The 13,915-nt window shown below is 46.3% G+C and overlaps 1 pseudogene; it reads right to left on the bottom strand.

Moving 5' to 3' along the window:
• Window positions 1-443: 443 nt before the first annotated feature.
• On the bottom strand, window positions 444-9,741 carry LOC140719185 (zinc-binding protein A33-like; annotated as a pseudogene).
• Window positions 9,742-13,915: the final 4,174 nt, after the last annotated feature.

Genomic DNA, 13,915 nt, shown 5'->3' with positions numbered 1-13,915 from the left:
TTTCAGTCCAGATGAAGGACCTTGAGTCAAATCGTCAACTGTCCATTTCCCTCCATAGATTTTATCTGACACGCTTTTTTAATTATTTTTTTAAATTTATTTTTATTTTTATTTTTTTTAAATTTATTTTTATTTATTTTTTTATTATTATTTTTATTATTTTTTATTATTATCTGGGAGTCTCTGGTGCTTTGTGTGTTATCACCACTACATGTCCCGTGTTACCAAGATTCACCCTGACCTCCCTCTCCCAGTCAGCACCACCACCACTTGCCCCAGTTACCCTGTCAGTCCCGGTGGACTTTAGCACCCGGGGGAGCCGGGGAGCTCAGGACCCGCCGCCCGCGGCTGCTGCTGAATCCGCAGTGTTTCTGTTCCGTTGACGGATGCGGTGAACGAGTTAAAATTAATGGATCGATAATTCTCACATTGTCTTTATTTCATTCTCCGCTCATTTATATTTACACTGACTTTCTCCTGACGCCGGTCCCGAGAACCAACCCGTTTACAGTCCCGGAGCGGAACCGGAGCAGATTCTCAGCCACTCGTTTTCATATCCAGTCCAGAAGAAAGGATAAAGTTTCTCCGTGAATTTATTCCCACTGAAGGTGAGGAGATGGGACTTGGTCTCCGCGTTGTAAAATGAAACTGTCCCGGACTCGTAACTGAGATAAACTCCCACCCTCCCAGGGATGGGACCGGCAAGGAGACGGGACACAGGGGAGTTGAGAACTTTCATCTCGTCATTAAACCGCCCGATGATCCAGAATCTGGTCTCCGGACTCGGTCTGACCCCTCCCTTCCTCTTTACAGACTCTGCGGCGACTCCCAGACACCAGTTCCGATTCCCCGTCACCTCCACCTCTCAGTAATGTCTCCCCGATGTGAATCCCTCCGATCCCAGCACACAATGCCAGTTTGTGAACCTCTTCCCGGTGTCAGGGAGATCCCTTCGGGTCCCGGTCCGTCTCACACTCTTCCGATCCTCAGACACCTCGAGCTCCGGATGCGCCGTTTCCACATCCAGGGTGACAGAGACTGGGGGGAGAAGCAGAGAATTAGAGAGTCCCCGGGGATCGGGGGTGACTCGGGCAGCGCGGCCCCGGGACTGGGGGAGACTCGGGCAGCGCGGCCCCAGGACCGGGGGGGAGAGGCCGTTGGGCCGCAGGCACATTCGGGTTGCCGACAGGACCCTTTCCCCGGGGTTTTACCCAAACACAGCGGATGGACAACCGGCATCTTCCCGAGGTTTTTCCTCAACATGGAGAGCGGATTTTCCTCGATCAACGCACACAAAACCCTGGAGGATCTCAGAGGGTCAAGCAGCATGTGTTAAGGGAGATGTACAGTCGATGTGTCAAGCCAAGACCTTACCTCACGAACGGAAATGAAAGACGGGAGATAGCAGTGGAACCGGGTGTGAGGAAGGGGCGGAGCAACAACTGGATCCAGATGAGGATGGGGTGAGTAAACACTGGAGGCATTTAAAGAGGAGGTAGGGCAGAATTCATTCGTGCCGACCAACTCGTTTTAATGAACGAGTTCCATTTGCCTGTTTTGTCCATTATTCCTTTAACCCTTTCCCACCCACGTACCTGTCCAGATGTCTTTGTACAAAAATCACTGTAACTGTATCCATCTCTACAGTTTCCTTTGGCAGCCTCCTGAGCTCCAGGAGAAACTCCCAGAATATTCAGCCTCTCCTTATAACCCAAACCCTCCAGTCCCAGTAACATCCTTGTCAATCTGCTTTATACCCTCTCAGTTTTATGACATTCTTCCTGTAGAAAGGTCACCAGCACTGGACAGAGTGATCCAAATCATAAAGACAAGAAAGTCTGCAGATGCTGGAAATCCAAAGCAACACACACAAAACCTTGGCCCAAATCATTGAGTGTTTATTCATATCCAGAGCTGCTGCCTGACCTGCTGAGTTCCTCCAGCAGTTTGTGTGTGTTACTCTGCTCCAAATGTGGCCTTCCCAATGTCTTGTACACTCATAACGTGACGTCCCAGCTCCTGTACTCAGTATTCTGACTGATGAAGGTAATCACCTCCTGGTCTCTCTGTTCCACAACACTCTCCAGGGCCCCCGATTGATGTGTAAATCCTGTCCTGGTTTGCCTTCCAAAATGCAACACCCTCATCTCTCTGAATTAAAATCAATTTCCATCCAATGGCCCAGAGACCCAATTAATCAAGATCTCGTTGTAATCTTGGATAAACCATGAGCAAGAGGATTATGTATTGGATAACACAACACTGTTGCACCTTAGGGCAATCCAGAGTTCAGAGTTTAATTCCGACACCATCTGTAAGGAGTTTGTACTTTCTCCCTGTCACCTTGTGCATTTCCTCCGGGTGCTGCGGATTCATCCCTCAGATTGGGGAGGAGTGGACAGCGAGGAAGACCATCATTGCTTGCAGTGGGATCTGGAGCAGCTGGGAAAATGGGCTGAAAAGTGTCAGCTGGAATTTAATGCAGACAAGTGTGAGCTGTTGCTCTTCGGTAGGACCCCAGTGTCGGTCTTTCACAGTGAATGGTCGGGCACTGAGGACTCTGTTCCACAGCAGATCTGGGAACACAGGTCCAGAATACACTGAAAGTGGTGTTACAGGTAGATAGGGTCATTAAAAAAGCTTTTCTTTGGCCTTCATAAATCAAAGAATTGAGTACAGGAGATGGATGTTATGTTGAAGTTGTATGAGATGTTGGTGAGGCCTAATTTTGAATATTGTGTGCAGGTTCGGTCAATGACCTACAGGAAAGATGTAAACAAGTTTGAAAGAGTACAGAGAAAATTTCCAGGGATGTTGCTGGGACTGGAGGACCTGAGTCATAAGGAAAGATTGAATAGTTTAGGACTTTATTCCTGTAACATAAAGACTGAGGGGAGATTTGATAGAGGTATACAAAATTATGAGGGGTATAGATAAGGTAAATGCAAGCAGGCTTTTTCCATGGAGGTTGGGTGGGATTACAACCAGAGGTCATGGGTTAAAGGTGAAAGATGAAAAGTTTAAGGGGAAGATGAGGGGAAACTGCTTCATTCAGAGGGTTGTGAGAGTGTGGAACGAGCTGCCAGTGCAAGTGGTACAAGCAAGCTCGATTTCAACATTTAAGTGAAGTTTGGACGGTACATGGATGGTCGGAGTTGGAGGACGATGGTCCCAGTGCAGGTCGATGGGAGCAGGTAGTTTAAATGCTTCAATATAGACCAGGTGGGCTGAATGGCCTGTGCTGTTAGTTTCTATCACTCAGTGACGTTCGTACAAAGACATAACGGTTTGTAGGTTAAATGGTCATTGTACATTGCCCCGTGATTAGGCTGGTTTTAAATAGTTGGGGTGCTGGGTGGAGCGGGTCGTTGGTCTGGGACAGCCTGTTTCACACTGTCTCTAAATAAATAAATAACCTCTTCACTGTCCATGAAACCACCAGTTTTAGAGTCCTTCACAAACCTACTAAACACGTCACCTACATTCTCTCCAAATCATTCATATGAATGATGAAAAACAGTGGACCCAGCACCGATCCCTGCAGAACAACCACTGGTCACAGGACTCCACCCAGACAAATCTGTATCCTATTCCAGATCGTACTGTATCCCATGTGATCTAACTCTCTGCTACCTTGTCAAATCCCTCGCTAAACTCCATGGAGACGATGTCTACTGCACTTTCATCAGCTGTAATTTATTTATTGAGGTACAGTACGGAATAGGCCCTTCCGACCCTTTGACCCCCACCACCCAGCAACCCAATTTAATCCGAGCCTGACCATGGAACAAGTTACAATGACATCCATCACCACCCAACAATCCCTGATTTAATCCGAGCCTGACCATGGGACAAGTTACAATGACCCCCACCACCCAGCAACCCCTGATTTAATCCGAGCCTGACCATGGGACAAGTTACAATGACCCCCACCACCCAGAAACCCCTGATTTAATCCGAGCCTGACCATGGGACAAGTTACAATGACCCCCACAACCCAGAAACCCCTGATTTAATCCGAGCCTGACCATGGGACAAGTTACAATGACCCCCACCACCCAGAAACCCCTGATTTAATCCGAGCCTGACCATGGGACAAGTTACAATGACCCCCACCACCCAGAAACCCCTGATTTAATCCGAGCCTGACCATGGGACAAGTTACAATGACCCCCACCACCCAGAAACCCCTGATTTAATCCGAGCCTGACCATGGGACAAGTTACAATGACCCCCACCACCCAGCAACCCCTGATTTAATCCGAGCCTGACCATGGGAGAAGTTACAATGACCCCCACCACCCAGCAACCCCTGATTTAATCCGAGCCTAACCATGGGACAAGTTACAATGACCCCCACCACCCAGCAACCCCTGATTTAATCTGAGCCTGACCATGGGACAAGTTACAATGACCAATTAACCTGCCAATCGGTACGGGTTTGGACTGTGAAACCGGAGAACCCAGAGGAAATCCACACGGTCACGGGGAGAACGTACAAACTCCTCACAGGCAGTGACGGGACATGAACCCGGGTCACTGGTACTGTAAACCGTTGTGCTAACCACTATGCTACCGTACCGTCCATGCAGAAAACCAAGCTGGGTCTCCCTGATTAGTCCTCGCCTTTCCAAATGAATGTAGATCCTGTCTCTCAGAATCCCCTCCATTAATGAACCCACCTCTGACTTTAGGCTCACCGGTCTGTACTTCCCAGGCTTTTCCCTACAGTCAATCTTCAACAAATGTTAAAGATTAGTCTCGCTCCGGTCTTCTGGCCCCTCACCCGTAGCAATCGATGACACACATATCTCCAAAAGGGCCTCTCAATTTCTTCCTGAGCTTCTCACAATGTCCTGGGATACACTTGATCAGGACCTGGGGATTTATCGACCTTTCTGCATTTTAGGACCTGCAGCACATTTGCTTCTGTAATGTGGTAGAAAATGAGGTCGATCATCTTCTGTAACACGGGGGAATTGAGGGCCCTGTGGAACTGACACAGGAGTTGAGGCCTGGGACTGAGAAATGATGACAGGGAGGTTTAGAAGGATACGGACCAAATGCAGGTAAATGGACTGGGAGGTGATCTAACAGAAATATATAAGGTTATGAGGGATGTAGATTGAGCAGAGGAGAAGGGGAGTGATGAGACAGGAGTCTGAAGTGACTATGGACTGTAGATTGGTGAAAGATGGCAGGCAGCTTGCTCCAGGTAGTGGAAGGGTGGGGAGTGTGGACTGTGGAGTTGGGAGACACTGGGAAGTGAAACCAACAACAACACAGTGAAAGTTTTGATCACTAGTCGGAGCGGGGTTGCGGGGATAGTTGGGGGATGGGAAAGTGGGAGACAGTTGTGGGAGGATGAAAAACAGGTGCACAAAGACCAACCTGTGCTGGAATCTTATCTGTAAAGGAGGTTCCACTCAATCCGCCCAAAGGGGAACTTCCCAGTGGCCAAACATTTTAATTCCCATTCCAAAATGTCGGTCCATGGCTGCCTCTTGCGCCAAGATGAGGCCATCCTCAGGATGGAGGAGAACACCTTGTATTCTGCCTGGGTAGCCTCTGACCTGATGGCATGAATATTGATTTCCTCTTCAGGTAAAATTTTTCTCATCCCCTCCCCTCTTCTTCTATTCCCCACTCTGGCCTTTAACCTCTTCTCACCTCCCTATCACTACTCCCTGGGTCCCCTCCTCCTTCCCTTTCTCTTATGGTCCACTCTCCTCTCCGATCAGATTCCTTCCTCTCCAGCCCTTTAGCATTCCCACCCCACTGGCTTCACCTATCACCTTCTCGCTAGCCTCTCTCCCCTCTCCCCACCTTTTTATTCTGGCATCTCCCCCCCACTTCAATTTTAATCCTGAAGAAGGGTCACAGCCCAAAACATCAACTGTTTATTCATTCCAATAGATACTGTCTGACCTGCTGAGTTCCTCCAGCATTTTGTGTGTGTTGATTTGGATTTCCAGCATCTGCAGACTTTTTCCTGTTTATGACAATGGGAACCATTAGGGGAGAGATGAATGGCAGATGGAACCAGGACCAGATGGGGGAGGGGTGGAAAGCCTGTGGTGAACTGTGTGTGTAGATGGAAACAGAAGGTGAAGGGGGATGAATATGGGTGATAAGGGTCTCCTTTCCCACAAACCCTCTCCACACAGCCCCTCATTAGGACAGAGGATGAATTTGCAGAGACTCTGGCAGATATATTTGCTTCACATTTCCCCACAGGTGAGCTGCTGGAAGACGGGAGGGTGGCTCAGGTGCTGCCATAAGAAGGGCTGGAAAGTCACACCAGGGAACTCCAGGGGAGTCCAGAACTAGAGGGCAGAGACTGAAGGTGAGAGTGGAAAGTTTTTCTAGGGATCTGCAGGGCAACTTTCTCACTGTGAGGGAAGTGGGTACGTGTGGAATTTGCTGCCAAAGGAAGCTGTAGAAAGAGGTAAAATTAAAATATTATAAAATCAATTTAGACAGGTACAACAATAGGCATTGGTTAGAAGGATATGGGACAAACAGAGGGAAATGTGTCTGTGTCTCTGACAATGTGTCCCACTCTGATGGTGCATTTGGATATTATCAATATATCAATGTATCAATGTGTGCGTGTGTGTTGGTTGTGCTAAATATCAGTGAGTGTGTGTACACAATGAAGGTATGTGTGCACATTGAACTATTTGTATGTTACAGTGTGTCTTCACATGTCCAGTGTGTGTTGACAATGTGTGACACGTGTGTGAATTGTTCAAATAGAAACCATTCACTGTGTCTGAAGAGAATAGTTTCCAGGTTACCGAGGGGAATAACAATGTGCAATGCTGAGGCTCTGACTACAATCTGCTGAGCCTTCTTGTGAATGTGTGTGATGGAGATTTGCCAGACCAGTTATGCTGTGTCCACCAGTGTTAATGCTGGTTGGTGTGTCCGGGCTCAGTCTCAATGTGGTGGTTTGATCACAACAGTGAGACTGGCGAGTCCAGCAGGGGGCAGAGCTGAGTCAATCAGACTGCGGTCACGGACAGGTCAGACAGGGTGAGTGGCTCGAAGGACTGGTGTATTTTTCTGACAATCCCAGTCACCACAGTGATACCAGATTTTATCCTCTTTAATGTCATTAATGGAATATTAATTCCAGAGCTACCATGTCAGGATTGAAACCCGTGCATTGGCGTGTTTGTCCAGTGCAAATGGGATCAGGATGCAGTGATTTGACCAGTGAATTGTTTGTATTTTTGCCCCTGGTTTGGTGTGTTCAAGGGTCTGACATCTCCAGCTGACCATGTGGCAGTGATGCCTCCCGGCAGGTGGGGTTGGTGCCAGAATGAATCTGTATGTTTTACCTCGCTTAATGCTGTCCAATGCTTCTCCCAATGCTGTGTCGAACAAATAGGGGTGATAGAACTTTTCAACCAGCAGGGCACCGTCTGTCACTGACAATGTCTTGTCTTCATCACTAATCCTGTAAATATTATACATCTGGTTATAAACTGAACATCCGTGATATTTGAACTATTTTACAAATCCACACAGAGTTTCGGTCAAGACCACGTCCTACCTCTTCTTCCGGCGAGCTTCCTCCTGAAATAAATCAAACACAGATCTCAATTGACTGAGACTGACTGTCGGCATCTGAACAGCAGGAATCTGAGACAAGTTATTACAAGCTGCTGAAAATTCCCACTTAACTCACTCCCACTGACACACATGGAGAAAGAGGGACAGCGAACCACAGAGGAATGTTTACGAAATTTATACCATAACTGAGAGGATGGAACTTACAGGACAGACTAGACATCGTGTGTATTTTTATCTGGATACGATGTCAGGGAGGATCAGATGGAGGAATTTTACATTCCAAATGGATTTGATGGGGTGGGAGTGGAGAAAATATTTCTCCTTGTGTGAGACCAAAAGTCAAAGATAAAACATCAGTTGGTTGTTAATAAATCCCACAAGAAACGTAGTGAAGACAATTTCGGAAACACACTCACAGCCTGTGACTGTACCTGGGTGTTACTCTGAGTATCGGGGATATTATACATGGGAATCACAGAAACAATCACCAGCTCAGTGCTCTGATCAGAGTAACTCATTCCCGAGAAGGTTGCAGACTGTCCTGAGATGTACAGATGTTGTGGGAGGCCGGTTTGGGACAATGACAATTCTGAACAGTCAGAATGTCTTGACTGGTGGAAATCAGTTTCCAACTACAGTATTTGAGATAAAATGCATCATTTTGTGTCTGGGCACTTTTACAGAACCAAACTGAAATCGCTCACCATGAGGAATGTGATATTTTCTTGTTGATCGATCTGTTCCTGTAACTTTGAGATTTCCTCCTGGATAGAATTTAAATTCTCTTGAATCTCTCGAAGATTTTTTTCCATTGGATTCAGAATCCTCTCCTCTTCTTCCCTGAGATCTCGGAGTGCACGCTGCTCTTTCTCAGTGAGAACCCGGCGCAGTTCAGCAAAATGGGATGTGATGTGGGACTGAAGACTGTGTGACTGTTCCTGTCAATGAAAGGAGAGGCTAGTTTACTATTTGATGCTATTTTTTGTGTTTCCTTCTGACATTGAAGGTAACCATTCAGCCCATTAAAGTCTCAGAACAATCCCCTCCATCACATTCCCCTACGTCTCCCTGAAACATATACTCCGTCTCTGACCCACTAACCCCGACCGGATTCACAGACCACCCAACGTCACAAGGTTAATTACAGTCGCCAATTTACCGTTCAACCATGCAATGTCGGCTAAAGGAAGGTACTGGTTACGGGGAGAACATGCAAACTCCACGCAGACAGCTCCAGGGCTTAGGATCGATTCAAGTTACTGGAGCTGCGATATTCTGCTATTCTGCATTAAAATGGAACAAAACTACACAGCGAATTTGTAAGTTCTGCTCAGGAGCCTCACCCGAACTCCAGAAATCTTCTCTTTCTGTTGTTGCTCCATTTCCTCGAAGTCTGATTTCTTTTTAGTGAGAGAGTCTAAGGAAGATTTAACCCGACCCTGGGATACAGAGAGTGAAGACATTAGACCAAAATATGCAACTAACTAAACAGCTGATCAAAAACGGATTAGTTTTACCTTGTAGATTTCAACGGCTTCGTTAACCGGCATGAAGTTGTGAGACTTGTGTTCCCGCGCATCTCTACAGATCAGGCAAATCAGAGTCTTATCCGTCTCACAAAACAGCTTCAGGTCTTCCCCATGTTTCTCGCAGTGAAGTTTACTTTCCTTCCCTTTCGGATTCAGGTTTAGTTTTCGAGCTTTCTCAGACAGATTTGCCAAGGCCCGATTGACCCTGAGGGTGCGGTCCGCAAACTCCTCTCTACATTCCGGGCAGGAGTTTCTCTCCTCCCTTTCCCAACACCGTATGATGCAGTAGCGGCAGAAGTTGTGTCCACACTCCAGTATAACCGGATCGGTGAAGAAATCCAGGCAGATGGGACAAATTACCTCCTCGGTTAAACTCTCGACCTGTCCTTTCGAAGCCATGTTAACTCCCGGTACTTCCCGGTTCAGGGTCCATTCACTTTCGGGGAGCTGCTGAACGCCTGCAGTACCGCGATCGCCCACCAGGGGCGCTGCAGTCTGGGGAATGAATGTTCCTTTTCAGTGAAGCAGGAATCGTGTTCATTTCCGCAGCAGCGATCAGAAACACATCAAACAAATCTAACATAGATAAAGCCGGAGAGAAGAGCTTGGTTCAGTCTACAGCAGAACTGAAAGGGCAAGGCCTGAAAAGAGAGACACAAGGGACTGTAAATGCAAGAGTCTGGACGGAACTCAGCGAGTCAGACAGTATTTGTGGAGAAAAATAGACAGAAGATATTCCGGGTTGAGACAGTCCAGGTGAAGGATCTCAAACTGAATTGTAGATTGTCCATTTCTCTGCACAGAAGCTGCCTGACCCTCGGTGTTCCTCAATAGGCTCGTTTTGTTTAGCTCGAGGACTGAAGATAGTAAGACTGAGGTGTAACGACGGTGATTAATGTAAATTTATAGCAACTGTTAAATCAGTTAATGGTATGGGACACGGGATGTGGAGGGAATCTGCTGTGAGGAGACTGATGCTGTGCCGATGACAAAGATGTGTCTGCAGGAATCACCACAGGACTGGACATTGCACGTCACAGTGTGGAAAACATTCAATTCCTGATTACCATTTCCCTTCTTGACTTCACCATATACGGCCCGGCTCCAAAGGTCTGGTCTCACTTGTTCTGAGCAGGGTCCACGTGTGGAAATGATTCTCCCCCTGCCTGTCTTCTAAACCCCGTCAGCCCCAGAGAGCAGGGGCACTGGGCTGGAATCTCCACTCACAAACACAAGAGAACATAGAATACAGAATTGTACAGCACATTACAGGCCCTTTGGCCCACAATGTTGTGCCGACTCTCAAATCCTGCCTCCCATATAACGCCCCACCTTAAATTCCTCCATATACCTGTCTAGTAGTCTGTTAAACTTCACTAGTGTATCTGCCTCCACCACTGACTCAGGCAGTGTATTCCATGCACCAACCACTCTCTGAGTGAAAAACCTTTCTCTAATATCCCCCCTGAATTTCCCTTCCCTTACCTTAAAGCCATGTCCTCTTGTACTTAGCAGTGATGCCCTGGGGAAGAGGTGCTGGCTGTTCACTCTGTCTATTCCTCTTTAATATCTTGTACACCTCTATCATGTCTCCTCTCATCCTCCTTCTCTCCAAAGAGTAAAACCCTAGCTCCCTTAATCTCTGATCATAATCCATACTCTCTAAACCAGGCAGCATCCTGGTAAATCTCCTCTGTACCTTTTCCAATGCTTCCACATCCTTCCTATACTGAGCCGACTAGAACTGGACACAGTACTCCAAGTGTGGCCTAAATAGAGTTTTATAGAGCTGCATCATTACATCGCGACTCTTAAACTCTATTCCTCGACTTATGAAAGCTAACATCCCATAAGCTTTCTTAACTACCCTATCCTATCCTATCTACCCTATCTACCTGTGAGGCAACTTTCAGGGATCTGTGGACATGTACCCCCAGATCCCTCTGCTCCTCCACACTGCCAAGTATCCTGCCATTTACTTTGTACTCTAAGAGATTCATCAGATGCTGGTATTCCAGAGCAACACACACAATATCCTGGAGGAACTCAGCCGGTCAGGCAGCATATGGAGAGGAATAAACAGCACTCAAGGGTCTCGGTCTGAAACGAGGACTGTTATCCTCTCCATAGCTCTGCCTGACCCCCTGAGTTCCTCCAGTATTTTGAGTGTGTTGCTCTGCAATCTCCACGTCGCTGAGTCTGACAGTCTTCATCAGGCAGCGTCCACAACAGCAGCTCGAGGGACAGAGGGACTATTTCCCTGTAATATTTGACCTTTGATTATTTCTATGTGGTCTCTCTCGATCTGACTGACAACCATTTCCCAATGCTCTCTGTAATTCATTGTTTTCATTTCTGACCCTGTTTTCCTGCCGTGACTCTCCTTATCTGATGATAAACTCTCCTGCCGTGGTCTGCGATCCAACCTCCACCTGTTTACCTTTGATCCAGTGAGCTTCACCTTGCTGACTGAACACGTCCACAGTCTAATCACTGACCTGACTGTCATATCGTCACCTCTCAGTCACCTTCTCCCTTGGTCTAATTAATTTTACCATCATTCCCCAGATTGTAAGGCAGCTAGTTTGAATATTTAGCTATTTCCCCAATTCTCATGATTCTCAGAGATTCCTTCCTCAGACATCACTGCCTGACACTGTGTGGTGTGATTGTCACTTGCCACCTATCAGCCCAGGCCTGGATATTGTCCAGGTCTTGCTGCATTTGTGTTGTGGGCTGCTTCATTACCTGAGGGGTGGCAGATGGAGCTGAACATTGTGTCGTCATCAGTGACCATCCCGACCTCTGACCTTACGATGGACAGAAGGTCGTTGATGAAGCAGCTGAGGGTGTTTGGGCCGAGGACTCTGTCCTGAGGAGTTCCTGCAGAGATGTCCTGTGGCTGAGATGATCGGCTCCAAACACCACAAACATCTTCTTTATGCCGGGGATGACACAAACATTCCCACTGATTCTCCCATTATTCCTTCACTTGCACTATTTATTTTATAATTCATAGTGATGTTATGTCTCTGCACTGCACTGCTGCTGAAAGCAACACATTTCACATCATATATAACAGGGATAATTAACCCGATTCTGATTCTGTTTCCGCAGATCTGGAGTTTTTGTACCAGGTTGCTCTTTCAGTCCATGCAGTGATCTTATGCTCCGTTGGATCAGTTTGTCTGCATAAACAATCGTAGTAGTGCGTTTCTGTAAACACTCTGACAGTAAACCAAGTTCATGCAAGGTGTCATACATTAGAGCTCAGTCCGATAGAAACTGTTCTGAAGAGAGTCTGTTGAACAGACCTTCACAGGGTTTTCTGTCACTCCCAGATCTTGATTCATCCTTCATTGCTTTTTCAAAATAAAAACACAGTGCTTCATCATTTTGCCACACTGCTGAAACTGTTCGAAACGAGCCAGCTATCTACCTGGTGCCCAGAACACAGACTATTTTGCAAATGTGTTGTTCTACTTGAGAGACACATTCAGACAGTTCCTTTTGATTTAGAGGTGATCTACTGTAAACAGAGTACAATTTGTCCATTAAATGATTGGAAATGATTTATTCCATGAACTTCTCTCTCTGAATCGCCTACTGCAAGTTCTAATCTGTGATTAAGACAGGGCCAAATTATCACATCAGGGAAATGTTCCTTGAGAATTGTAGTAACACTAGATTTGACACGAAGCATTACACTCACCCCATCACTAGCCAATGCTACAAGGTTCTGTTTCAAGTAAGAGTCATCAAACCCATGGTTATTGAGACAGTTCAATAGTTTCAGCTTTCTGATCAGGCTGTTCAATGAGATCTAAAAACAGAAAATGGGGATCACCTTCCTTAACACTATCACATTTCAAATAAACTATTAGGACAGTCTCAATGCTCAGGCTTCTTGATTCATCAATGAGAACAGAAAATTTGTCATTTATCTGCTTGATATGCTGGCAAATTTGCTTTTTCATATTAATGGCTCTGCGATTAATCATCTCTGTAACACCAGTGTGGGAATGCAGTCCCATTCCAATGTCAATGCCACTTTTTACTGAAGCTCCAATAAGCCAAAGTGATCAGAGTATGGTCTGTCATTCTGAGCTAAATAATATGCAGGATGAAAAATTTCAGCTTCTTTCTGCTTTATTGTGCGAATGCTCGATTTGTTCTGACCGACCTTACGGCCCACTTCGGCAAGCGACATGCTAATTTAAAAAGATATCAGAGCCTGGACTGACACCATCTTACTGCCCTCTACTGTGCCTATTGTCTTGTTTATTATTTATTGTAATGCCTGCACTGTCTTGTGCACTTTACACAGTCCTGGGCAGGTCTGTAGTCCAGTGTAGTTTTTGTGGTGTTTTACGTAGTTCAGTGTACTTTTTGTATTGTTTCATGCAGCACCATGGTCCTGAAAACGTTGTCTCGTGTTTACTGTGTACTGTACCAGCAATTATGGTTGAAATGACAATAAAAAGTGACTTGACTTGACTTGAAGCAGAAAATAGCACAAATCTTAAAACAACACACACAAAATGCTGGTGGAACACAGCAGGCCAGGCAGCATCTATAGGAGAAGCACTGTCGACATTTTGTCAGGACTAACTTCGTCAGGGTCTTAGCCCGAAACGTCGACAGTGCTTCTCCTATAGACGCTGCCTGGCCTGCTGTGTTCCACCAGCATTTTGTGTGTGTTGTTTGAATTTCCAGCATCTGCAGATTTCCTCGTGTTTGCTCAATGAATCTTAAATATCATTTTCTTTATACCCATTTTAATTAAACAGTTAAATGTTCACAAG

This window comes from Hemitrygon akajei, chromosome 2 (assembly GCF_048418815.1).
Source record: "Hemitrygon akajei chromosome 2, sHemAka1.3, whole genome shotgun sequence".
NCBI lineage: Eukaryota > Metazoa > Chordata > Chondrichthyes > Myliobatiformes > Dasyatidae > Hemitrygon > Hemitrygon akajei.
Note: the sequence above shows the minus strand (reverse complement) of the source record. Positions and strands in the feature narration are given on the sequence as shown.